This window comes from Lutra lutra, chromosome 10 (genome assembly GCF_902655055.1).
Source record: "Lutra lutra chromosome 10, mLutLut1.2, whole genome shotgun sequence".
NCBI lineage: Eukaryota > Metazoa > Chordata > Mammalia > Carnivora > Mustelidae > Lutra > Lutra lutra.
Window position 1 is genome coordinate 53,137,934 of NC_062287.1, and position 27,888 is coordinate 53,165,821.

Genomic DNA, 27,888 nt, shown 5'->3' on the forward strand with positions numbered 1-27,888 from the left:
TGTGATCTGGGGAGAGTTGCTTAACCTCTGTAGTTTCAGTTTCCTTATCCTTAAAATGGTACTAATAATAGTACCTGCTTCACAGGTTTGTTACTGGGATTACACAACACAATAATCATAAAGCACCTAGCAGATTCTGGCATATAACAAGTGTTCAGCAACTGTTGGCTTTTATTACTATTACAGCATAAGGAAGCTAAAATGAGCCTAATGACCAGTGCTTTAATTTACAGCTCTGTTCTCGAAAGCTTTGTTCGTATTTCTCCTTGAAGGATCTGGACTTTGTGAAAGCAAGGATTTTGTCTGCTTGCTTCCATGTATTCTCAGTACCTAGAGTAATTTTTAACACAGAGTAGTTGCTTAGTAAATATTTAGTGAATTAGTGAATTCTCTTAGAGAAAATCTTTGAAAAATACCTACTTTATTTACTTTTTTTTAATTTAAAGATTTTATTTATTTGACACAGAGAGAATGAGAGATTGAATGTGAACAAACGGGGACGGAGGAGGGGGATGGGGGAGGGAGAAGCAGACTCCCCACTGAGAAGGGGGCCAATGCTATGTGGAGCTCAATCCCAGAACCCTAGGATCATGACCTGAGCCGAAGGCAGATGCTTAACCGACTGAGCCACTTAGGTCCCCAAAACACCTACTTTTGGATACTCCAAAGACTTGTATGTTTTTTTCTTTATAATAGTTTGTATGGATTTGCATTTGTCTTTATAGTGTTTGTATTGTGTTCTTGATCTTTTCAGTTATCTGTTTCTCTCTACGTTATAAATCTTCGTGGGTAGGAAACTGTGATCTCACTTAGGGTATTTCCTTGTGGCTCCTAGTACAGCTTTTTTTAAAAATACAGTTATTAAGGATTAGAATTCCTGACAACTGACTCTAAAAATCACTCGTATTCAGTACTAATTTATTGAGTAAACACCAGTATATGCTGTGGCACCAATTCGAACTATAAGAAGTTGTGAATTTATAGGGTCAGTCCTTGGTGGCAGGAGGCGCTTAAATGCCCTTGTGAGTGTTCTTTTTTTTTTTTTTTAAGATTTTATTTATTTATTTGACAGACAGAGATCGTAAGTAGGCAGAGAGGCAGGTAGGGTGGGGGGAGGGAGCAGGCTCCCTGCTGAGCAGAGAGCCCAATGCGGGGGGGGGGGGGGGGGGGGGGGGGGGCTGGATCCCAGGACCCTGAGATCAGGGCCTGAGCCGAAGGCAGAGGCTTAACCCACTGAGCCACCCAGGCGCCCAACTTATGCCCCTTTCTTAAAACCTATTTACTAGAGTAAATCTTTTATCTTAGCATTCAAGGCCTTCTACAATCTTGCCATATCTAAACTATAAATCTATTTCCCCCACTACCAATGAAGATAGCCTAGTTTAAAGATTTTATTTATTTATTTGACAGAGAGAGATCACAAGTAGGCAGAGAAGCAGGCAGAGAGAGAAGAAGGGAAGCAGGATCCCCGCTGAGTAGAGAACCCAATGCGGGGCTCCATCCCAGGACCCTGGGATCATGACCTGAGCCGAAGGCAGAGGCTTTAACCCACTGAGCCACCCAGGTGCCCTGTGAATGTTGTTCTTTACACATGAAATACCCCTCTCCTTCCTTGCCCTGTCTGCCAGATGCCGTACTGCTCTTTCTTTAGGGCTTAGTCTCCTCTGTCACATCTATTAACTTCTTTTCTTTTGTGATTAACTCCTTTGTATGTAAATCTCTTTATGGAAGATGTGGATAGTTTTGGCAAATGGAATGATTTTGAGGAAGGACATTGCAGACTGCAGAAAGAGTTGCTGCAAAGACAAGGAAGGAAAGGATCAGCTGTTATGAGAACATGACAGTAAATACTAAATGTTATCTTTAGTATAGGGCAGTTTATTGGTCAGGTTTCTTATTAACAGGGGCAAGTAACAGAATCCACTCTAGCAGGTTCAAGGAAAAATGCTTTATTAGAGGGTGCCAGAGAGATTAAAGAGCCTTTGGGAGAGTAGAAGAAAAGGACCCAGGCTGTGTTTCCAGGAACAAAATCCTCAAACTGCACTGGAGAACTGAGCTGTCAAAGAAGCCCCTTTCTTTTCCATAGTCTCAAAGCTGCATATGGGAAGCTGTTGCCACAGCCGCTAGATCTAGAATTGTGCTGTCTCTACTCAGTTTGCTCCAACAAGAGGGATGTTCTGTGTCCAGTCTCTTCACTCATCTAATTTCATTCCAAGTCAGTATCTAGTGTGAGAACATCTGATTAGCAAAACCTAAATCACAATTAGAAGGGAGTCTGGGAAATGCATGTGTGTATATATATTCCCCAAGCTGGCTTTCATCATGATGATTAATTGGCTGGTAGGAATAGTTGAAGAGGTAAGTTTTTTTGTTAACTAATGGATAAGAGAGGTATATAGATAGAGACAGAGAGGAAGGGGAAGGGGTGGGAGGGAGAGAGATAGGGAGAGAGGCAGAGAAAAAGAGATGGACACCGACTTCATTTCCTAAAATGGGAAAAAAAATTCTTTAGTCCTGTTGGATCAACTTAGGTCACTTGCCCATCCCTGAACTATGAGAGTTTCAGAGACTACCAGAAACTAATTGGTTAAGCCTGAGTCTTGAACTAATGACTGTCAAAGAGAATGGTTTAAAAACTATGGTTTAAATGTAGAATCAAGGGGCGCCTGGGTGGCTCATTTGTTGGGCAGCTGCCTTTGGCTCAGGTCATGATCCTAGGATCCTGGGATTGGGCTGCTTTGGGCTCCCTGCTTGGTGGGAGGCATGCTTCTCCCTCTCCCACTCCCCCTGTTTGTGTTCCCTCTCTTGCTGTGTCTCTGTCAAATAAATAAATAAAATCATTAAAAAAAATAAATGTAGAATCAAGACCTACCTCTGGCTGGGATGCCTGGGTGGCTCAGTCAGTTAAGTGTCTGCCTTTGGCCCAGGTCATGATCCCCGAGTTCTGGGAAGGAGCCCTACATCAGGCTCCTTGCTCAGTGGGGAGCCTCCTTCTCCCACTGCCTGCTGTTCCCCCTGCTTGTGCTCTTTCTCTTCCTCTGACAAATGAATACATAAAATCTTAAAAAAAAAAAAGACCTACCTCTGGAGCTAGGTTTGGGGTCAGCATTATCTTAGGACAGTGGTTTCCAAAGTGAGGTCACTAGGGGACTTGTTGAAAATGCAGATTCTCTGGGCACATACCAGACCCACGGAATCAAAAACTCTAGACATGGGGCCCAGGAATCTGTTTTTATACAAGCACTCCAGGTAATCATGACTCTGACAACATGCTAAAATTTGAGAAATGCCTTAGAAACATAAGCTGCTGAGGGATGAATACTGGATAAAAATCAGGGCTCTATTAGGAAAGAGGAAGAAGAGAATAAATGCTGGATAGGCAGCCAGTAGCGTCCATTTCAAAATTGTAAAGGTGGATAGGGGTCTGTAAATGAGGAATCTTGAATGTCTACCTCAAAAGGTTTAGATATAAAACTAGATCATATAGGAGATCATATACAAGAAGGAGATAGGGATGAGTTAGAAAGCACATCGAACTTGGAGTCAGAGATTGGGTTCTTATTCTGGTCTCTGTACTTCTTTGAGCAGCAAACTCCTCTTCTGTAAAACAGGAAGTATAATTACTAAAGTGTTGGAAGAATTAAATGAAGGGATGTATGTGGAGGTTCATTATTTAGCATATGAATAAGTAAATATTTACTGAAAATGCTTGGTCAAAGTAATAAGAACTTTATTCTTAGGACAAGGGGAAGTGTGCTCCCTTGAGACTGTCTTTCTTTCTAGGACAGTTCCCTGGTTCTTAGTAATTGTTTCAGGTCTCAGGTCCTTGATCATATTTAGATAAGCTCTGATTTGTTTATTTATTTATTATTATTATTTTTTAAAGTTTTATTTATTTGACACAGAGAGAGAGAGTACAAGTAGGCAGAGCGTCAGGCAGAGGAAGAGGGAGAAGCAGGCTTCCCGCTGAGCAGGGAGCCCAATGCGGGGCTCGATCCCAGGACCCCGAGATCATGACCCGAGCCAAAGGCAGCCACTTAACCAACTGAGCCACCTAGGTGCCCCGTTAAGCTCTGATTTAATTTCATGAGCAATGGTTTCTGCCTCTGCACTCTTTTCTTGGGGAATTATGTGAATTATTTATTTCAGCTGTCACAGGGATATAGAGATTTCTTTTTTGCTCTTATAACTAATATGTACTTGGGGTGATGTGATCATATATATTTTATGTTCTGCTTTGGCAGAATAACTGATTCCTTTTTATTTTCATTTGTGAGATCATTTAAATTTGTAACACTATGGCTTCATCCTCCCACTTTTTTGTTTTTTATACATTTCATATTTATTAAATATAGGATTTTTATAAATTTCTGTTAGTTTACAGTGGAAAAGGTGTTCAGGATTGGTTTGGACTCTCCTTTACTTTATATAAGAAACTAAGGGAAGTAATTGTCCAGTCCTGTGCCCTGCTTCTTGCCCTCTTCCTATTTTTTGGCACATTAGAATTTATATATGGGGTTAAATATCATTTTCCCCCCTACATATTAGTCAAAAATCTCTTGTCAACTGTTTATATCGAATGGGATTTAGTTAAAGTCATAAGCCTGGTCTGTTGAAAGCAGAACAGAGCTGATGTCCCAACCTAGGAAGAAGGATTACCCAGTGAGTAGAAGTGTTGTGGATCCAGCAGTGGAAAGAAGGGCCAATCATGGACATTACTCTTCCCTTCTAGACATAATTAGTATTCTATTTGATGTGCTAGTTATTGGGTGTACTAATGTTGCATTGTTAGGTGGCTTGTGGTCTTTTCTGTGTTTACATCTAGGATGTTTGAGGAAGGAAGGAAGAAATGAAATTGAATGAACAATTTTTACTCTTATGCTGAGCACTTCTCACCTTATCTATTCTACAAATAACAGCTAATGTTTGTTTGTTTCTTTTTTATTTTTTAATATTTTATTTATTTATTTGAGAGAGAGAGTGAGAGAGCATGAGAGGGGAGAAGGTCAGAGGGAGAAGCAGACTCCCCATAGAGCTGGGAGCCCGATGTGGAACTCGATCCTGGGACTGCGGGATCATGACCTGAGCTGAAGGCAGGCGCCCAACCAACTGAGCCACCCAGGCGCCCTAATGTTTGTTTCTTTTAGAAAGTTACTACTGGGTGGCAAGGAGATCAAAGAAACTTCTCATACACTCATTGGTACTAATTAAAACCTAAATTAACAGCTGAAGGGCAACCTATGTAAGGGTTATCCAACTCAACACCCTTATTTTATGGATGAGAAAATGGAGCCAACAGAAGAAAAATAACTTAGTCAATATTTTAAAAAAACTTTTTTTTTCTGACTACAGATTTATTCAACACAAAACAGTCTCTTCCAGCTTTACTGAGGTGGCTGACCATGTCCAGGACCAAATTCACCTCTAAACTGGAATTTAGTTGCTGCCCCTGCCCCAGCCTCAGCTTTCTTGTCAGCACCAAGGGACACAGCACTTTGTTTGTAGGTGTCTCTGTTAGCTTCCCCTGTGTGGGTCTTGCAGGTGGCTCTCCCCTCAGACCTTTAGACTGTGGCCTTTCAGTCTCAAGACTGCTGTGGTGCAGAGTGGCAGGCACAATTTCAGCATGCAGGTGGAGGTAATCCCAGAGATACTAGATAACCTTGTTGGTAAGTTTCCAGTAGAAATGTCTCTAGGCAATGTATTCCTTTATGTAGCCTCATGATCTGAGAGATGGCATGGCCTTGATAATGTGAAGACTGGATACATTCTTGTCTGCCAGCTCATGGTGTTAGGCATGTAGACATCCTTTTTGGCCACTATCACTCCCTCCCTGAAAAGGAGTTCATAAATGACAGAGGGTTCTTCTTGATCATGAACATCTCAGTAGCTGCTACGTACGGGGCTGGGACTGGAAAGGAAAGCAACTCACCCAGTGTTATACAATAAGCTAGTTACAGAGTCAGGAACACATCTCGGCACTTTGGACTCTCTGTTAAGTACATTTCCACCACACTCTTCTGCAGGATACAGTGTAGGAGGAAATGTTGAGTAGTGGAAAAGATCTGGGAATGAACCATGGCTCTGCCACTTACTGACTTGTTCCTGAGAAAGTAGTACCACCTCCTCAAGTATGAGTTTCCTCATTTATAAAATGGGATAATACTGATCTTTCTTTTACCTGCCTTACAGGGTTATCATTAGGATAAAATGTGAGATGCAGTGGAAAAAAGATTAAAGTGAACATGGCCAATTCGTCTATGGATTTCAGCTTTATCACCTATTGACTGTGTAATTTTTGGGCAAGTCACTCAGTTGCTATGAACACAGCTTTTCCTTTGTAAAATTGGGACAATATTAACTCCCTTGCAAAGAGCTGTTTTGAGGACAGTAGTGTATGTAAAGCATTCATAATGGTGCCTCATGCATAATAGGTATTCAGTATGTGAGATCTTCTCAGAAGACTTAGTTCTATCTTCTCAGAACTGTTCCTCTGGAGACTTAAAGTAGATATAGCAGAACTTGTTCTTCTGAGGTTTAAGACTATTTTGTAAAGTTTGATTCAGAGGCTGTAGGTGGGTTGGGTAAGGTATGAGCTTTGCGGTTAGTCAGGTTTCTGTTCTAAACTCTAGTGGCCCGTTGTTAGGCTCTTTCTTCTGTCCAGGGAAGGCCCTGTAGAGATGGTAGACATTGAATGTGGTGAATTGATTGAAGAAGAGGTAGAGGAACTTTGGTGGCTGGGAAACTCAGAAGGGAGAATGGAAATGGGAAAAGTAATGCTATTTTTCATTACTGCTGCCTGCCGGCCACAGAGTATCTGTATGTGAGAATGTTTGTGGTGAAACCTTTTCTCATAGTGATCTCAGTCTCTGACATAAATGTCCCAAAGGGTTGGGAATATGTCTAAGTCCTCTGTTGGCCCAAATACCTGACCTACAGTAGATACGTGATGTATTTTTATTGAAAGAATGATGACCTCAAATGGAGAAGTACTGTGGCATGTAGGGGTCCATAAATACATGGTGGTCCCTAATTTCTTATCCAAGCTCTAATTTGCTGAGATATTTATCATAAATCAGGCTTTTATAGTCTTTAACCTGATAGATTTGTGAGATTTCAGGTCTTGGGTTTTTTTAAGCTTTGCTTTACCACCAACTTCCCTTTACTACCTTGGTTAGGCCAGAAAACTATTTCCTTCATTCCTAGTCATTGTGTGGCACCTGCTGGGTTCCTCTTTCTGGTGTTTAATCCTGGGATGGGGTTGGTGGTTCTAATGCACAAGAGCTAGAGAACATAAAATCTGCATGATCAGGCAAACAGCATTTCCTCAGAAGTTCCAGAATTATGGGAAAGCTATGGGAAATGCTAAAAGGTTCCCTCCTTCTTCCTCCCCCCAAAGAATACTCTCATGTAAGCCATTAACTAATCATGTATATTATAGATCAGACAGTCTCCTGGGTGCTTTGAATACATTATTTCACCAAATGCTTAGTAACCCTTTGAGTTAGGCTGATGCCCTCAATTTCACAGATAAGGAATATAGAGTTTAGATAAAGGAAATTACTTGCCTTAGCTAGTAAAAGGTAGATGTAGGATTTGAACCCAGGTCTTTATGACTCAAAGATAATCACTGATTGCCATGTCTGTCTACCGTACTAGAATGGGAACTCCTTGAAGGTAGAGGTCTTGTCTGATTCAAATCTGTGTATTCCTATTGTAAAGGAACAAATGGAATAATTTTTTTTTACATTTTTTTGAAAAAAAATTTTTTTTTTAAATTTCCGTTAACATAGAGTGTGATATTCGTGTGCAGTATAGTGATGCAGCACTTCCGGACATCTCCTGGTGCCCATCACAGCAGGTGCACCCCTCCATTAACGAAGGAACACATAATTGATGCCAGTGTTGTTCTGCAGCCCTATGATCCCTCTCATTTTAAGCCCCCTCTCTAGTTTTCTCTAAAGTCAGTTGCCTGCTTTAGTTTAGTTTTCTTTATTAGGCTGTTTTTGTGTGGGCAAGCGTTCCCTTTTGAGGTTGATTGAATTGTGTAAAGCCTCAGGAAGTGCGAACTACCTTCCTCAAACCTGGTTGCATCAAAGCCCCATAAAGTCAAGTTCTGCCCCCAAAGAGGAAGAGAAAACCTGGGTTCCTTCACCAGTAGATATGAGTTGTCTTCTTTGAGTTCTCTGGGCTAATTTCACCACTTAAAGAAGGGATATTTCCTTTTAAATTCCAAACACTCCACTCTGTATGTGATTAATATCCGTGGGTCATTTTTATGTCACTCTTTAATTTCCATCTACCTTCATAAGTCTGACCCTTGGGTCATACAAAGTAAAGTAAAGCTCTTCTCCATTTTGTCATCCTTTATAATGTCAGTGTTGATTTTATTTCTTTTCTTTTTTAGTAAATATTTTCTTCATGAGTTTCTAAAACAACTACCTCTCCTTGCCTCTCACAGCACTTTCTCTCCACAAAAAATTCCTATGGGTAGGCTCTTTATGCTAATTTTCTTGTTCTGTGTAACTCATTCTCTTCTCTCAAGTTTTTTCACTGTTGCTTAGATAAGCCATATATACCTCTTTCATGTATCCCTGACTTGTTTCTGAGAGTTTTTGTGTGTGTGTGTGTAATATGTTTTTCTTTGCTTGTTGTACTTATGCTTAACAACCTTCGAGGCCCAGTTAAAATATCCGTCTCTGATACCTTCCCTGACATGTTCCTTCTGTTCTAGACAGAACACCCTTTTTTCCAGTGTTTATGTGATACTTTATTCCAATAGCTATGGCAACATTTATTGTATTGCATTTGTTTGTACTGTATTGTATTGTAATTTTACTTGTTCATCTATCCTTCCTCTCCCTAAACAGTTCCTCAAACAGTTAGCCCTTCCAGTGTTGAAAGTATCTGTCATATAGATGGTCAACAAAAGAGACAACTAACGTTTGCTCAGTGCCCTACTGCTGTGCAAGTTGCCATATATTCTCACTTACTCCTCACAACAGGTCTCTCGTATAGTATTAAGCTCATTTTACAGGTGAGGTAATTGAGGCCTGGAGCTTAGTGATCTATTTATGATCTCAGAGTTGGTAACTCAAAGGACTGTGTTTCAAACCTGTTTGCTGACTTCAAAGCTTGAGCTTTGTTTAGAACTATTCTTCTGACTCCTCATTCAGTATTCTTTCTGTGCATATCAGAAAAACATGAAGTGAGTGTGTGTTTAATGCAGTGATGGATAAGAGTTCAAATGAGAGTAAGGTGCAAATAGTGGTGGTACTCATGTAATTGCTGCGTATTAAGAAATGGTCTGGAGTTGTTAATGCCTTAATCGGTACTATAGGCAGCCCTATAATTTGGCATTTACAAATGGATCTGTTTTAGTTGGTTAGCAGATGTAACAACACCTACCTTAGGGCATGTTCTGTTCTAAAAAGGGATAAAAAGCTGCTGCTCTTGCACTATCATGGGTAATGTGGATGAGCTCAGCTTTGACCTGAAACAGTGCTTCTGAAATCTTTGGCTTCCAAGCTTTGTCATATTTTGTCAGGTGCTGTTAACCTACTTTTTCAGAACTGCAGAATCAGACAATTGGAATATGAATTGGAATATGGGGTTCTTACTCCAACTGTTTGAATAGTCTAAGTTCTCACCAGGGAGAGCCTAAACACAAAGAACTTTTATGGAGTTGATAAAGGAGGTCAAATGGTAAGACCTTGGGAAACATTTCTGTCTCCTTGTTTTGTGACATGGGCTATTGAGTTATTCTGTATTTTCTTAAGTTGTCTAATAGCAAATCCATTACAGAAAGGTAACAAAAATGAGAAGACCTGGATTCAAGCTCTTGTTAGCCTTATGTGATTTGGGGCAAATGATTTATACTTCCTAGGCCTAATCTTTTAGGTGTTTTATTCCAGTGATTCTTTCTAGGGGATGTGATCGTGCAGTCCAAGTACCACACATCTCTGCTATCCAGGGACCTTGCTATGCTGAAAATTACAGCTTCTTTTGCCTTTTTTTTTTTTTTTAGGTCACAAATCCTCCATTCACTATGTATACTCTAAAAATTTGTTGAGATCTGTCATCTTTTGATGTCTGCTACCCATTCTCTTCCTCGTTGAGGTTTTTACCTTTATTATCATTTCCGTGTGATTTTAGGTAGGAACATAGGTAAATGTGTTTTTAATCTGCCAAATTTAACTAGAGGCAAACTTCAAAGGAAGTTAGAGATAAAGAAAATGAAGTTGCATTTATATCTGGTGTTCCAAAACTTCACAATGGAAGTAAGTGGAAGTTAGAGGCTAGGCCTTCCCAGGAGATGTCCTAAGTTTAGGTTTTTAAAATTTTATTTATTTATTTATTTGATAGAGAGAGAGAGATAACAAGTAGGCAGAGGCAAGCAGAAAGAGGGGGAAGCAGGCTCCCACTGAGCAGAGAGCCCGACGAGGGGCTCGATCCCAGGGCCCTGAGATTGTGACCCAAGCCAAAGGCAAAGGCTTAACCCACTAAGCCACCCAGGTGCCCCTAGGTTTAGGTTTTGACTTCATCATCTACTAGGTATAGGACCTTGGACAAATTACCTCCCTAAATCCTCATTTTGAGATTGGAATTTTAAAAAAACATTTATTTATTTTTAGGGAGAGAGAGAGAGTGCACAAGAGGGAAGGGAGAGGGAGAGAGATGCTCAAGCAGACCCTTTGCTGAGTGTGGAGCCTGATTGGGGCTGGATCTCGAGATCATGACCTGAGCTGAAACCAAGAGTTTGACACTTAACCGACTGTACCATCCAGGTGCCCCTGGAATGAATGAATGGATTGGTTAATTAATTAATTAATTAATTAAAAAGATTTTATTTATTTATTTGATAGAGAGAGTTCAGTGAGAGAGGGAACATAAACAAAGGGAGTGGGAAAGGGAGAAGCAGGCTTCCCATTGAGCAGGGAGCCTGATGCGGGACTCCATCCCAGGACTCTGGGATTATGACCTGAGCCAAAGGCAAATGCTTAGTGGCTGAGCCACCCAGGTACCCCTGGAATTTTTTTCTTTTTTTTTTTTTTTAAGAGAGGAGATACATCAGAAATTGCACTGAACTAGTAATCAAAACAAGAGTTTGCTTCTGGAAGACTATGGGACCTTGACTAAATCCTTTCCCCTTTTTGAGCCTCAGTTTCCCTCTGTAAAATGAGGAACTTGGCCGAGGTGACCTGTAAGTTCCTTACTATTCTAAGAAGTATGAAATTTTCCTGATTTCTGAAGAGGGCCTAGGATTCGAACAAACAGGGCTTGGTGTTCTGAAGTCTGTGTGTAGCTGTCTACCATACTGACCAGATCATTATACTTTAAAAAAGAATACTTACCATTTACATTGACGTGGATGGAACTGGAGGGTGTTATGTTGAGCAAAGTAAGTCAGAGAAAGACAATTATATGATTTCATTTATATGTGGAATATAAGAAATAGCGCAGAGGATCATAGGGAAAGGGAGGGAAGACCGAAGGGGAAGTCATCAGAGAGGGAGAAAATCCATGAGAGACTCTTAACTATAGGAAACTGAGGGTTGCTGGAGGGGAGGCTAGTGGAGGAATGGGATAAATGGGTGAAGAGCACTGGGTGTTACATGCAACTGCCAAATTATAGAACACTATATCTGAAACTAATGAGTACTATATGTTGGTAAATTGAGTTTAAATGTAAAAAAAAGAGGAATCACAGTATACAAATCCATGGCTCTTAGATAGTACATGGTAAACAGGCAGCCATTTTAAAACATTTCACCCTTTTTCCTTTTTCTCCTGGGATTAAGACTAACGAGGGTACCTGAGGTCTTAGCTTAGGAAAGAACAGCTCTTTGTTTTTTGGAGCTGTGATTATTGTGTGTCTGCTCTATTGGGAGAGAAAAATACTAAAGTTATTATAACATTCAGTGATGAATGTATAATAGAGGGATGTACCAAGTATTATCTATGCAAGGAGTGGGAAGGGAGAAGAGGCAGTGAAGGCTCCGGAGAGGAGGTGACATTCACATTGCAAGAATGAGCTTCTGTTGAGCTTCCACTGAGCTTCACCAATTTGAAAAGATGTTGAGGTCTTTTTGGGGTTGCTTCCCCTTTCTCTGGGCTTCAGCACAAACTAGAGGATTCCTTTAGGAAGTCACTAGAGCCTATTTTTGAGCTGAAAAGTTTTTTGGAAGTCTGAATGAGTGTTTTTCTGATGCTAACCTCTCTTCACACCAGTGGAGACAAGATGCTTGGCCAGGCTGTTGTTCTTAGTCTGTTTGAGGTTTGGGTACTGTTATTGGACATATGTCAGTTAAGCAGAAAATTATGTCTGCTCTTTTGAGAGTGACCTGAGTGGATTTCTGAGATATAACTGTTTGCAATCTCTTTCTGTCTTCCCAGGCAACTGTGAGGTCTTTGGGACCTAACATAAGATACCTCAACATTTAACCTCTTAAAATATCTTGCCAATATATTTTTCCTTTTGGATTAAAAGTTGGCTCTATTTTGATTTGCTACTTTTTGCTTGTTGATTGTTGGGCATCTAAACTTCTTAGTAAATTCATGGGCTAGAACAGCCTAGCACAGAAAGAGTGAGTGAAACATTTTTATTACATGAGCAACAAATATTATTGTATTTATTTTATCCTACTTGCTGTGCTAAACTGTAGATATATGAAGGTAAATAAGATCCAGTTCCTCTCTTGGAGATCATAGACTAGTGGCAAAGAAAGAGAAAACAATACTTTAGGAAATATTGATTGAGCATGTAATGTACTATGAACCATGATAAGCAATAGGAATCAATGACAGACTCTCAGCCCCTGATGTGTGTATAGCCTAATGGGAGGTGGCATGGTGAGAAGGAGCCCTGTAAGCCAGTAACTAATACAATGGACAAGGGAGAATGTGGCATTTATCATAAAAGAGAGAATGGGGCGCCTGGCTGTCTCAGTTGGTGGAGCATGTGACTCTTGATCTCAGGGTTGTGTGTTTGAGCCCCACATTGGCTGGAGAGATTACTTAAAAATAAAATATTTAAAAAAATTAAAACAACAACAACAACAAAGGAGAAATAGTATGTATGCATTTGAGGAAAATACCATGTTAGGATTGCATTAGATGTTCTGTAAACTTTCTCCCAGTCCCAAACAGTGTAAGATTCTATGATACTGTGAGTTTTTCACTTACAGGTACCAGAGAGTAAGTGGTATTATATATACCAAAAACTCATGGAGAAGAATGTTGATTTAAAAATATCCAATTCCAGGGGCACCTGGGTGGCTTTAGTAGGTTAAGTCTGTGACTTTGGCTCAGGTCATGATCCCAGGCTCCTGGGATCAAGCCCAGTGTTGGGCTCCTTGCTCAGTGAGAAGTCTGACTCTCCCTCTCCCTCTCCCCCTTTCCCCTGCTTGTGCTTTCACTCTCACTATCAAATAAATAAATAAATAAAATCTTTAAAAACAAATAGCTACATCCAGTGTAACAGAATTATGGAAGTTGGATAAGTGATTGATTTTTCTGGGTGTTAAATTCTAAAACAAGAGTGGTGGTTGTTGAGCATTTTCCAGGAAGTGATCAAGTGAGCAAATGTTTCCTGAATGTTTTTTCTGAGGTCAGTCTCTCCCTAAGAGTAGTAGATTACAAAGAAGAAGTATAAAATGGTGTTCCTGCCCTCGAGACGCTTTGATTTCATTAGGACAGTAGGATGTATATGCTAAAAAATTGAATAGTTCTACCAAATAAATTGGGTGCAAATTTTAAGGTTTAGAGAAAGGCAGATGATTAGTTTCCTAGACCTCCTATAACAAAATACCACAAACTAGTTGATTTAGAACAACAGAAAATTATATTCTTACAGTTCTGGAGGCCACAAGTCCAAAATCAAGGTATTAGCAGGGCCATGCTCCCTTTGAGGGTGTGAGGGAAGGATCTGTTCCATGCTCTTCTCCTAGCTTCCAGTAGCCTCAGCTGTTCCTTGACTTATAGATGAACATCTTCTCCCTGTGTCTTTTCATAGTCTTGTGTGTGTGTGTGTGTGTGTGTGTGTGTGTGTGTGTGTCTGAACTTCTTAGTAAGCACAGGCTGAAACAGCCTAGCTGGAATTTGGAAATTTGTTTCCAAATTTCTCTTTCTTATAAGGACCCAGGTCATATTGCATTAAGGCCCACCCTAATAACTTCATTTTAACTTGATTACCTTTCTTTCTTTTTTTTTTTTTTTGTTTTGCATTTCAATGACTTTATTGAAAGGTATATCCCTTAGTACCAAAACATAGTTGGTTAGGCTACCTCTGCCAACTCAAAATTAACACTGATGTAAAAATATGGAATGCTTCACGAATTTGCGTGTCATCCTTGCGCAGGGGCCATGCTAATCTTCTCTGTATCGTTCCAGTTTTAGTATATGTGCTGCCGAAGCGAGCACTGATTACCTTTCTAAAGACTTTTTTTTCCAAATAAAATTGCATTCCAGGATACTAAGGTTTAGGACTTTGACATATCTTATTTTGGGAGACACAGTGCAAACCCATAACCATAGGCTTGAGGGTTAAGGAAAGAACTTGGTCAGATAAGAGTTGAATTAGAGAGAAGTGGAGATATTATGAGACAAGTCTGTATAATATCCAAACCCTCTTAAGAGGACACTCCGGGTAAATTCATCTTGGTAGAACCAAGGAGTTCTGAGATCCCCAAGCAGGGATATTTAGAGAAACAAGATTACTTCAATTTTCTTCTTAGTCATTTTTGTTCACAGTATACTATTATGGGCAACTTTTTTTTTTAATAGGCAATTTTATTAATGCCACATATGCAGTCTTGACCAGTAAGATGTTGATTGCATATTGCATAAAAATTTATTCTTAGGTAACAAAAATAAAATTATTTTAACTTACACAGTCATTTGTAATAATAGAAGATCTTTTTCTTTGTAAATGTGATGAATTTGAAAAAAAAAAAAAAAAGATGGCTTCCCTCAAGGAATTTGACATTAGAAAATGAGGGTGAATCATAACATTTCTTAATCTGTGACTCTTGGGATTAGGGCAGTAATTCTCAAGTGTGACCATTCCTAGAAAGCTTAAAATTGTGTTGATATTTAGATTCCACCCAGGCAGGACCAAATAAATTAAATTTGGGGGGGTAAAGGTAGGTATGGGGTATGGGCATCAGTGTTTTTAAAAAGCACTCCAGGTTTGTATACCTGGTTGTGGCACTGGATTAGGGGAGTAAAAAGGAACCTGGATTCTTGTCCTTGCTGTGACCTTTGGACATTCAATAAAACTACTGTGTCTCAGGTACCTCTGATAATAAAGAAATCTAGGTGTATTATTTCTGGCATATACCAGCTGTTTAATAACTCAAAATAATTTTTTGAGTTTCAACTTTCTCATTTGTAGAATGGAGAGAATTAAAACTACCTTCAAGGTTTGCTGTGACAATCAAATATTTGCAGATACTTCAGAATGCTTTGTAGATTCCAAAGTACTATGCAAATATGAGGGTTTTTAAAATTTTCACTGATAGATAACATGCCCAAGGTGTTACAATTGCTTGGTGCCATAGACAAGACCAAAATCCACATCTCCTGAATCTTTTTATTTCCCCATTAGCTTGAAAGGTGATCTTTCTTTCTTTGTCTTTCATTTTTCAGTTCTTTTAAGTTGTAGCTGAATGTCTTTTGTATTGGATACTTTCAGGCTCCTAGATATAATAAGCAGCATATTGGTTTAGTGGAAAGAACATGATCTTTGGAGCTGCATGGATGTGCATTTCAGTTCTGTCTTCATTACTAACCAAATCACTTTAACCTCTCTCAGTTTCTGTTTCCTTGCATGTTAAATGGAGTATTAAATGAGAAAATAATGTGAAAGCGCTTAGCACTATATTTCGTATGTAATAACAAGCATTGGTAATTGTTGCTTTTTGTTATTATGAGGGGCAGTGATAGAGGGAAATACCTTTAATACAGTTGGATAAATGTAAAAAAGAAACCATTCCATTTGACTTCACCGAACAGAGTCATCTTTTTGATGACTGTTGGGAATGTGCTTGGTGGGATACCTTCCAAAGTCTTTATTTGTATAGTTTTACACGGTTTTAAAGTTGTTTTAATTTGTATAGTTTTATACTGTTTGAAAGGTGCTTTTACAAGCTGTTCTCATTTAATCCTCACCATAATCTGCAAGGGAACTATCCCTGTATATTCACTAAGGAAACCACAGCTAAGAGAGACGAAGTGACTTTCAGCTGGTTACCTTATGAGTAAACAGTGGAGACAGTTACTGTTTAAGGGGAAGCCCCAACCCTAGATGCCTTAGGTTTTGTTTCAGCTGGAGTTTTGGTTTCATAATGGGCTTTCGGATGTAAACCCAGAAGCCTTAGTTTCATGGTTGTATTAGTTATGTACTTTTGCTTAAATAAATTGCCTGCAAAATTTAGCAGCTTAAAAAATGAACATTTATTATCTTACACAGTTTCTGAGGGTGAGGAATTTTAGAGTGGCCAAGCTGGGTGGTTCTGGCTGAGTGTCTCAGCTGAGATTACAGGGGAGCTGTTGCCCAGGGCTAAAATCATCTGGAGGCTCAACTGGGCCTAGTGGATCCCCTTCCACACCTGTTCATCTGGTTATTGGCCAGCTTCAGTTTTTTGCTGGCTTTTGGCAGGCTGATGACTTCAGTTCCTTGCCACATGGCCTCTCTACTGGCTTCCCCACAATGAGTGATCTGAGAGAGAAAAGAGCAACCCAAACAGAAGCTGTAGTGTCTTTTATAATCTAATTACAGAAATGACATACCAGCAGTTCTGTGTTCTTTTGGTAACACAGACCAACCCTTCTACTAGGTGGGGAAGGATGCACAAAGGTGCAAATACCAGGAGGCAGGGACCATTGGATAGTGTTTTGGAGGCTGGCTACTGCAGTTTTTGAGAAACTTTGAGGCCCAGGCTGTTCATATCATTTATTAAGGAGTTAACTGTCTTTAAAATTTTTTAGTTAATTAATTAATTTTTGAGAGAGAGAGAGAGAGAGAAAGCATGAGTGGGAGGGGCAGAGGGAAAAAACCCCAAGCAGTCTCTGTGCTGAACACAAAGCCTGACACAGGGCTGGATCTCAGGACTCTGAGATCACGACCTGAGCTGAAAACGAGAGTCAGATGCTCAACCAACTGTGCCATCCCCTAAGAAGTTAACTTCATGTAATACACAGGTTTAGATTCTATTCCATGTTCCAGGCATGGTGGATATCAGGAAAATTCCTGTATGTCTTTAAGAGATGGTTTCTCAGGACACAGGGAGCAGGGAGTCCTGCAGAAGCTTCCTGAGTCTTATCTATTTGCTATCAGTCTTTCTACGTTGGTAGCATAATTCATGCCTGTTCTTATAAATAGACATTTTATTGAGGAGTTGGAGAATATGAGAGGATTTCTTTGCTCTTGAGTGCTACCTGGTGAAATTAACCTTGGAAATTGAGCATTTTGATTCTTTTACCTATAGAGAAAATTAACTAAAGGAACTATACAAACCTCTGGCACTTGGAGCTTTTTTTTTTTTTTTTTTTTTACTTGGAGCTTTTAAAACCCCTTTCACATTCATTTTCATGTGATCATCTCAAAGGAATAGTGTGATGAGATGGGAAATTGACTGCCATTTAAGTCAGTACATCTGAATTTGCGTTCCAGCTTTGGCACTAACTGCATGATCTTGACAAAGTCATGTTCTCCCTCTGGACACCAGTGTCCTTAAGTAAAATAAGGAGATGTTAAATAGAGTCTCAGGGTTTTGAAGTGCAACTTCACAGTCTGTTGTGGTGAAACTGGAAAGTGGGAAGAAGCTGAGGAAGTGGAGCTTTCCCTCCTCCTTTTCAGCCAGAGCAGCACTACATTTATCTGTTTAAATATTGGTGTTTCTGTAAGATTTGATGGGACAAAAAGAGTTTGAGAGACTTTTTAAAAAGCTTGGAAACCATTGGATTGAGTGATTTCAAAGGACTTCTCCATGTAAAGAAAGGGGTTGGTTTTTCTAATATCTTTGGGCAAGCCATAGCTTGTGTACTATCCTTTCTACATTTCTACAGATAGAACAGCAGAGCAGCGGACCGAGATGTCTCCTAAGCCTAGATGTTTTTCTCACGCTTTCCTCCTTAGATTTTTCCTTTAAGCCAGCAGAGGGAAAGGTGGGCATTCATAGCTGATGGCTATGTCTTCCATCCTTAAGGTGGCATAGCTTCTTCTGGAATTAGGATCCAGATCTGGAGGAATGAATGAAGGCCTTCTTGGAGAGGCCGAGGTCATGCAACAGGCTTCCTGGGAGAGGAGGCAACTGCATAAATCAGTAGCAGTTGAGAAGGACTGGTCAGATAAGTTGGCCTCTGTCTCATTTGGATTGCTTAGATGGAAACATACTTTCTTGGCCTATTATTGGTCCCCAGGTCCATCTTTTGGAGACTAATGGAGAAGGTAGAGTTGGGAGGAATTTCAAATGAATCTTGCTTCTAGCAGCTTAGGAGGGTTCTTGGCTTTTGGTGGCTTATTTCTCTATTGGCTGTAGACAGCAGATCATTGCCACCTGGTTGAAGTTAATCTTTAGCCCTCTTTACTCGCTGTTCTCTTACTTTTCCAGGTAATAGCTTTTTGGAGTAGAAGCCTGGACATGAATTTAGTGGAAAGAGGATTGGACTTAGAATCTGTAGGTCTAGGTGAAGCTCTGGCTCTCCTACTCACCTTTGTGAACTTAGGCAAGTTTCTTTCTTTCTTTCTTTTTAAAAAAGATTTTATTTATTTATTTGACAGAGATCACAAGTAGGCAGAGAGGGGGCAGACGGAGAGAGAGAGAGAAAGAGAGGGGGAAGCAGGCTTCCTGCTGAGCAGAGAGCCTGATGCGGGGCTCAATGCCAGGACCCTGAGATCATGACCTGAGCCCAAGGCAGAGTCTTTAACCCACTGGCCACCCAGGCACCCCTTGGGCAAGTTTCTTTATCTTTCTCAGTTTATTTCCTCCTATATAAAATAGGATTGCTGTGAAGATGAAAGGAAGTAAGCATTTCAAGTACTGCATCTGCCATAATACGTGCTCATTAGGTATTAAGTATTTACTATTATTTTTGTACTTATGTTTTTGAGAATTTAAGATAGATGCTAATTAAATGATAAGAATTCAGTTTTTTTTTTAAGATTTTATTTATTTATTTGACAGAGAGAGATCACAAGTAGACGGAGAGGCAGGCAGAGAGAGAGAGAGAGAGGGAAGCAGGCTCCCTGCTGAGCAGAGAGCCCGATGCAGGCCTCGATCCCAGGACCCTGAGATCATGACCTGAGCCGAAGGCAGCGGCTTAACCCACTGAGCCACCCAGGCGCCCAAGAATTCAGTTTTATATTAGAGTAACAGTATCAGTACTGGAAAAGTCTTATGGATCATCTTATTTATTAATTTTACAATTGGTACATTTTATAATTGGAATTATTCAGGCTCAAAGTGAACCAATGAATGCTCAAGATCACCCAGTAGAGGCAGCAGGGACTCAGATTGTAATACCTCATTCTCCAGTTACAGGAGTATCTTCAACTAGTCTGGGTGGCTGGGGCTGGCATAGGTATCCACAGTAGGTTCCTCATTTTATGCTTTGAGGGCCATTAATCTGTGTGCCCTGAGAAACCAGTGGCCACTTGAGTTTGGATACTGCTAGGTAGAACCATTCTCATAACGTGTTCTTCTGAGAGGTATTTGCTGGTGTGGACCAGGGCCCTGGAAATATACTTAGTGGTTGTTTCCTTGACGATTAAACCCATCCTTTTCTCCTCATAAATTAAAGACAAATCCTGAAAAGAGCAGACAAGTATAGCCATGATGTCTCTGGCTGTGAATGACCTAGTGTACTGGATTCAAAATACAGAAAGTAGGAGGGAAGGAGAATGGAAAAGTGCAGGAAACTTCTTGTGTATTTTTCCCCTCCAATGTGTGCTAAAGGCTATTCTTTCTGTTGTTGTGTGAAGAGAGAATTGTAGAATTTTAGGACTGAAAGTTCCTTATAAGGACATCTAACACAGCTTTTACCCCATGTTTGAATTTCTTCTGCAAAGTTCCTACCAAATATTTTTTCAATATCCACTGGCGTACGTCCATGATGGAGAGCTCTCTATTCCTAGAGACAGTCATTTTCATGCTGTGACATTTTGGCCCTTAAAACTAAAATCTACTCCTAAGCAGCTTCTAGTCACCAGCCTCTCACATGAAGAAACTTAGGTTCTGGTGGATGAGATAGCGCATGTCAAGTCTTTGGGTGTGAATCTTTCATTCCACATCCAGCTAAGGGGATCAGACAAGACAGAGACCCAGGAGTTCAGTTCTAGAGTTTCACATTCATCCTCAGGTCTTTGTGGGTAAGTGAATTTTATTAAAATTATTTATTTTTTTAAATGGACTTGCCGGATTTATTAGTACTAGAATCACTAGAATTTATTATTAGAGTTTATTAGAACTAGAAAGAACCTTAGTGATCAAATGGCCTATTTCTATCATCTTATAGATTAATAACTGAGTCCCAGAGAGGTAAAGTCACACATAAATTTAAGACCCTGGTCTCCTGGTAGCCAGTACTGGATGTCATTCCAAAAACAGTTCTTCTAGAGAAACTGTTACCAAACGAATCTTTTTTTTTTTTTTTTTAAGTGCCATGTGGCAGGTTTATCTTGAGTTTTCTATTAGGAGAGACAGCTTCAGTTAAAAATTTCATAGTTTTCTGTCTAAAAATAACATACTATTTTTCAGTATCACGGGAGAAGGTAAAAGGTTCTATCCCCAGATATTTATAAAGCACCTATAGGAGTTCTTGTGCCAAATTCTTTAAAATTTATTCTCTAAGACACACTCAGAAATCTTCACTTTTGTGAAGTTTCCTGACTGTTTCCTTCCCCTACCCCCATTTCCTCATGGAAATGTTCTTCATTATGGTTCTCATGCTGCATAGGCACTGTGGTGTGGTCAAAAGAATATGAACATTGGACAGGCAGAACTGAGTTGGATTTTGGGGCCAAATAACTCACATAAAGTGCTTGTTATAGTGCTAGACACACAATAAGAGTTCCTGAAATGTTGGCTACTGTTACTGTAATTATTTTTATTGTTAGTAATGTCTTATTTCCCCTTTTAATCCAGGAGCTCTCAAGGGCAGTGTTTTTTTCCCAGCTATGTAAATCATAACCCACGGATTGTTGATTTAGCATAGTACATTGGACCAGCATTTTAAAAAAGTCAAACAGAATATGCCAGAAAAAAAAATCAGAATACATGTATACAGAAAGAGCAAAGACTGTTTTGTGAAACACTTGTTTTAATTTTATATTTATAGATTGTGTGTGTGGGCATGTATACTGTGTGTCCATATAAACCATATTCTTACTGTAGGTAGGAGTCAAAACAGTTTGAGAAGTCTTGCCTTAGAGAAGAGACTGCCTGCTATTTATATCTTTTATTCACGGGAGCTAGCACAAGGTCTGGAACAAATCTAATGCACATGTAGTTAAGACAACCTGAAATTAATTGCTTAATATGTGATATAGACAGTAAATTCAATGTAGGTTCAAAGAAGGGGGAAATTGTCTTGAGAAATAGTTTGGTAAATTAGTTAAGAGCTTAGTTTTGATGTCTGAAATGTCTGGGGATAAATTGCTGCTCTGCTACTTATTGGCTAAGGCAATAAGGCAAGTTACTTAACCTCTCTTATCATTTTCTTCATCTCCAAAATGGGGATAATATGACCTCAGGTTGTGAAGATTAAATGAGATAAAGTTACCATAGTGGCTGACACAAAATGAGTACTTGCTTAATATTTTCTTGGGCTGAAGTGGTTATGGAAGGCTATTTTTGAGGAGACAGGCATTTGTCCTTGAAGTACTGGTAGGTATTAGATGTGGGAATGTTTGAAACATGTCCTGTATGCAGCTGAATACTCTTTTAAAGCCATTGATAGTTTTTTTTTTTTTTCTCTTATTCTTTTTCCATGTTTTCTTTCATCTAGATACCCATAGTCTTTTTTCTCTTCAAAACCACTTCCTGGGAAGAAAGTCCAACATAAGCTATTACAAGTTGCCTGTGGCCCCTCCCTAAGGCTAGTTCATTCCCCTAGACAGGGAAAAGGAAATTACTCCAGGTTGTCTGACCCAAGTTGTGCTTTCAGGCAGGATGCCTGCCTAACCTTGGGAGAGTGCAGAAAGAGGTGGCTAGAGCAGCTCAGCTTGGCCCCTGAAAAAAAAGACTAATAAGAGTTCTTGGCTTCTGGTCCAAAGCCCATACTGCAGCTCAAGGGCAAGTCCTTCTAAAGGTAGGCAACTGGGAGGGTGGGGAGAAAGGTCGTCTCTGTCTCTCACTTCTGGTACTAGAAAAGAAACAGATCTAAACCTGGGAAGGAGGGATAGGGAGAGGAAGAGGGTGAAGTGTAGAAGGATTAGGGAAGGGAAAGAGAAAGTGCTTGCAGGGTTATCTAAGTTCGTCCCATGGAAGGAGCACTAGTCTGGGAGTCAGGATACCTGGGTTCCAGTTCAGGATTTCCTACTGAAACTCTGTTCTTTTGTAAAATACTTGCTCATTTTTGACCTTGGTAAAGAAAGGGGCTCTCTAAAACCTGTTTCAGTCTAAAATGTTTGTAACTGTTTAATAAATTCTAGAAGAGAGATCCGAGTAAAGTACTCTAGCATTTCAGAGGAGGAGGAAGAGAGAGCTGTGTGATTTGTTTAGTCTATGTCAGAGTTTCTCTACCTTGACACTTGATATTTTGGATTATAGAAATCTATGTTTGGGATTGGGGAATTGTTCTATGCATTGTAAGGTATTTAGCAGTATTCTTGTCCTTTACCCACTGGATGCCAGTAGCATCTATCCCTCCCTCCAGTTGTGACAAACAACAGTGTCTCTAGACATTGCTAAATGTCCCCTGTGAGAAAAAATCAATCCTGATTGAGAACCAGTGGTGTATATACATGCAAATTGTAGAGAAAGCTCAAAGATAAAATTAATAATAATAATAAAATCTTTTTTTTTTAAAGATTTATTTATTTATTTTAGAGGGGACAGAGGGCAAGAGGGAGAAAGAAACTTAAGCAGATTCCCCACTGAGTGCAGAGCCCAACACAGGGCTTTTAATCTCACAACTCTGAGATCACAACATGAACGGAAACCAAGAGTCGGATGCTCAACTGACTGAGCCACCCAGGTGCCTCTCATATTCTTATATAGCACTTACTATATGCCAGGCATTATTATAAGTCTTCAAATATATTAGCTCATTTAATTTCCATAGTCAAACCTAAAAATTAGGTACTACTGTTATTCCTGTTTTACAAATAAGGAAACTGAGGGGAAAATGTTAAGGGCATTAATAGCAGCTAATGTCTTTATGAGTTGCTATACATCAGGAACTCTAAGTACCTTATGTGTATGTTATCTCATTTAATTCTCCCAATCATTCTGTGAGGTGGGTTCAGATGTTACCACAATTTTACAGATGCGGAAGCTATAGTGAGTGTGCCTAACTCTGTGCTGAGCACCGTGGGCACACTGGAGTAGATTAGCTTCCAGAGAACTTTTTCCTATTTTATCTCCTGAACAATACTGTGAAGTAGATAATATTATCTCCATATTTTAAAGCTGAAGATACTGAGACTCAGGGACAGAAAGGTGCAGAAACTGGTGAATCTGGCTGGCCTTTGTTATATGTATGCTTTATGTTTTTTGTGGTTGACCCTGATGCTTCCAGCCACAGAAAGTAGCAGGCCGTCAGGTGACATGTGGAAAGAATAGTGAGCCCCTGTTTGTGATGGAGAGAGCTGAGACGAGCTCCTTCTGATTTGTAATCTAAAGTTGGTGAGGTGTTCTTTGGCATGTGTGCTCTTCTACCCACTTCTTACTTCCTGATTGACATTAGCTGTATATCACAAGTTGTAATTAGGTTATGATTGACTTGTTTATTTTTTTAGTATCTGACTTCTGTGGAGTTCTGTTCTGTAAGTTCCAGAAATGTCGACTGATGTGTAAACAGACTGCTTTGTTCACCATAATATCTCAGCACAATGCCTTTCATGTGGTAGTTACTTTTATTTGTGAAATTTCTGAATCAGTAGGTATGTAGGAAGGGAACTGAGAGATTGACTTATTCAGACAATTCAGCAATTTGTTAGCAATTTTGGGATTAGATTCAATTTTTCCTAGCCTCAGGCCTAGAATGCTTTGTAAAACATGTTTCTTGTTATATACCTACCATATGACTGGGAGGATATGATCTTGCTGTGTGGCCATAGGCAAGTCCTTCAGTTTTCCCTTCTATAAACAAAGGTATTAAATAACCGTTCTTTTCTCCTTTCAATCTTTGTTGCCACCATTGATGTCCTGGTGTGGCCTCCAACTATAGGGTAAGTGTCTACTAAAAATCTGGGAAGCCTCATTGTCCTTGCCAACCCAGAACTAGGAATTGTTATTTCTCCTGAACAGCTACTTTCTATTTCAGTGGTGATATCATAGTAGGAGTATACTGAGTAAAAGAGAAAGTAGGTTTGAATTGCAGGGGAAGAAGGCAGTTGGGGTATGAACTTAGACCCTTTCTTTATTCAGGACTTGCTTTTTTACTCCCCATTGTAAATTTTGGGGTCTGTTCATTTTCCTTTTAGCTTGTGGGGAAAAGCCACAGAGCTACTTAAATTAAATGAGAAAAACGTCCTTCTCTCCTTGTTTCAAATATTTTGATCAGTAAGATTATTTTGGTCTAGTGACAAGAGATGTTTACCAAGAGAAAATAAGTATCTTAGGAAATCAGCTGTATGCAAAAGTCCTTTTGTGTCTGTTTTCTTACTTCATGTCCCAGCCATGTTGCAAAGGTAGTTATTATTATTATTATTATCTTAATCTTACAAATAAAAAAATTAATGCAGTGAGAAGTCAGGGTCATTCAGGTAATGACTAGTAGAACCAGGATTTGAACTTAGGTCTGACTCTTAAGACGAGTGGGTGCTCTTGCCATTTTATCAAGTGTGTGTGTGTGTGTGTGTGTGCGCGTGTGCACACGTGTCTGTAACAGCTTTATTGAGATATAACTAATGCCATAAATTCACCTACTTAAACTGTATATTTCAGTGTTTTTTAGTATATTCATGTGGTTGTGTAGTCATCACCCCAATGCAGTTTTAGAACATTTTATCTTCCTAAAAGAAACCCTGTGGCCATTAGCAGTTACGTACCATTCATCTCTAGCCTCATCACCCTTGCCCTAGGAAACTACTAATCTGTTTTTCTGTCTCTATAGATTTGATTTGCCTATTTTGGACATTTCATGTAAATGGAATCATACAATATGTGGTCTTTTGTATCTTGTCTCTTTCACTCAGTTTGTTTTTAAGGTTTATCCATGTTGTATTGCTTTTTTTTTTTGTATCATTGCCTTTTATTGCTAAACAATATATGGTGATTTTTTTCACCGAATAATATTCCATTGTATGGATATACCACATTTTACAGATTCTTTCACTTTTGATGGACATTTGGGTTGTTTCTACCTTTTTGCTGTTATGAGTAATGTTGCTATGAACATTTATGTACAATTTCTACGTGGATGTATATTTTCATTTATTTTAAATATATAGGAGTGGAATTGTTGGATCATATGGTAACTTTGAGGAAATGCCAGATGTTTTTCCAAAAGAACATCACCATTTTACATTCCTACAGCATTGTATGATCCTTCCAATTTCTCCACATCTTCAACAGAACTTGTCATTATCTATTTTTGTGTTTTTTTTTACAGGCATCCTAATGGGTGTGAAATGGTATCTGTGATTTTGATTTGAATTTCCCTAACGACTAATGATGTAGAGCAACTTTTCATGTGCTTATTGTACATTTGTACATCTTTGGACAAATGTTTATTCAGATACTTTGTCCATTTTTTTTTATTTTTTTTTTTAAAGATTTTATTTATTCATTTGACAGGGATCACAAGTAGGCAGAGAAGCAGGCAGAGAGAGAGGAGGAAGCAGGCTCCCGCTGAGCAGAGAGCCCGATGTGGGGCTCGATCCCAGGACCCTGAGATCATGACCTGAGCCGAAGGCAGAGGCTTTAACCCACTGAGCCACCCAGGCGCCCCACTTTGTCCATTTTTAAATTGGGTTGTCTTTTTACTGTTGGAGATATATCTTGGAAGGCAGCTATGTTTACTACTGTATGACCAACACTATTATAGGTATACCTTGAAGATACTGTAGGTTTGGTCCTAGACCACTATAATAAAGAAAATTTTCAGTAAAGTGAGTCAAATAAATCTTTTGGTTTTCCAGTGCATATAAAAGTTATGTTTACACTATACTGTATTCTATTAAGTGTATAATAGCATTAGCATTAATTAAAAAATACTTTATTGCAGAAGCATCTGGCTGGCTCAGTCATAAGAGTACGTGACTCTTAATCTTGAGGTTGTGAGTTTGAGCCCCACATTGGGTATAGAGATTACTTAAAAAAATTTAAAGATGTGAAAAAAAAATTATAGGGCACCTGGATGGCTCAGTTGGTTGAGTGTCTGACTCTTGATCTCAACTCAGGTCTTGATCTCTTTTATTTTTTTAACTGGAGATAGAGAGAGAAAGCAGGAGAAGGGGAGGGGCAGGGAACCTGACGTGGGGCTTGATCCCAGGACTCTTGGATCATGACCTGAGCCAAAGGCATATGCTTAACCAACTGAGCCACCCAGGTTCTGCTCAGGTCTTGTTCTTATGGTCATGAGTTCAAGTACCACATGGGGCTCTGTCCTGGGCATGGAGCCTACTTAAAATAAACATTACTAAAAATGCTAACTATCATCTGAGCTTTTAGTGAGTTGTAATCTTTGTGCTGGTGGAGGGTCTTGCCTCAGTGTTGATGGCTGCTGACTCATCAGGGTGGTGGTTGCTGAAGGCTGGGGTAGCCGTGGCAATTTCTCAAAATAAGACAATGAATTTTGCTGCATTGATTGATTCTTTTTTCACGAATGATTTCTCTGTAGGATGCAATACTGTTTGACAACATTTTACCCTCAGCAGAACTGCTTTCAAAATTGGTATCAATCCTCTCAAACCCTGCTTCTGCTTTATCAACTAAGTTTACATAGTATTCTAAATCCTTTGCATCATTTAAAGGGTCTTCACAGCATCTTCCCCAGGAGTAGATTCTATCTCAAGGAACACCTTCTTTGCTCATCCATTCAAGTTTTATCATGAGGTTGCAGCAATTCAGTCATGTGTTCAGGCTCCACCTCTCATTCAAGTTCTCTTGCTATTTCCCCATCTGCAGTTACTCCCTCCACTCAAGTCTTAAACCCCTCACAGTCTATTAGGATTAGAATTAGCTTCTTCCAAACTCCTGTTAATATTGATATTTTGACATCTTCCCATGAATCATGAATGTTCTTAATGGCATTTAGAATGGTGAATCCTTTCCAGCAGCTTTTCAGGTTTCTTTGTCCAAATTTATCAGAAGAATCACTATCTATGGCAGCCTTATCAGATGTATTTCTTAAATAATAAGACTTGAAAGTCAAAATGACTCCTTGATTTACGTGCTACAGAATGGATATTGTATTGGTGAGCATGAAACATTCATCTCATTGTACATTTTCATCAGAGTTTGTGGGTGACGGATGTGCATTGTCAATGAGCAGTTATTTTAAAGATTGTATTTATTTGAGAGAGAGAACAAGCATGATTGAGATCAGGGGCAGGGGGAAAGGCACAGGCAGATTTCTTTGCTGAGCAGAGCCCAACGCAAGGTTCCATCCCAGGACTCTGGGATCATGACCCGAGCCGAAGGCAGACGCTTAACTGACTGAGCCATCCAAGTTCCCCTGGATGTCTATATTGAACATCTTTTGCTGAGTGTAGCCACCATC

The 27,888-nt window shown here is 39.5% G+C and overlaps 1 protein-coding gene, 1 non-coding gene and 1 pseudogene across 3 annotated transcripts in view; 1 reads left to right on the top strand and 2 right to left on the bottom strand.

Annotated features, from left to right (window-relative positions):
- PAK1 (p21 (RAC1) activated kinase 1) overlaps positions 1 to 27,888 on the top strand; it is a 155,838-nt gene that overhangs the window by 19,305 nt on the left and 108,645 nt on the right. The gene's annotated exons all lie outside the window — the stretch shown is intronic.
- Positions 5,363 to 27,888, bottom strand: part of LOC125079705 (40S ribosomal protein S10-like) — a 44,387-nt pseudogene continuing 21,861 nt past the window's right edge.
- Positions 14,312 to 14,418, bottom strand: LOC125080201 (U6 spliceosomal RNA). The gene has a single exon (XR_007121238.1). It is a non-coding gene; the product is annotated as a U6 spliceosomal RNA (small nuclear RNA).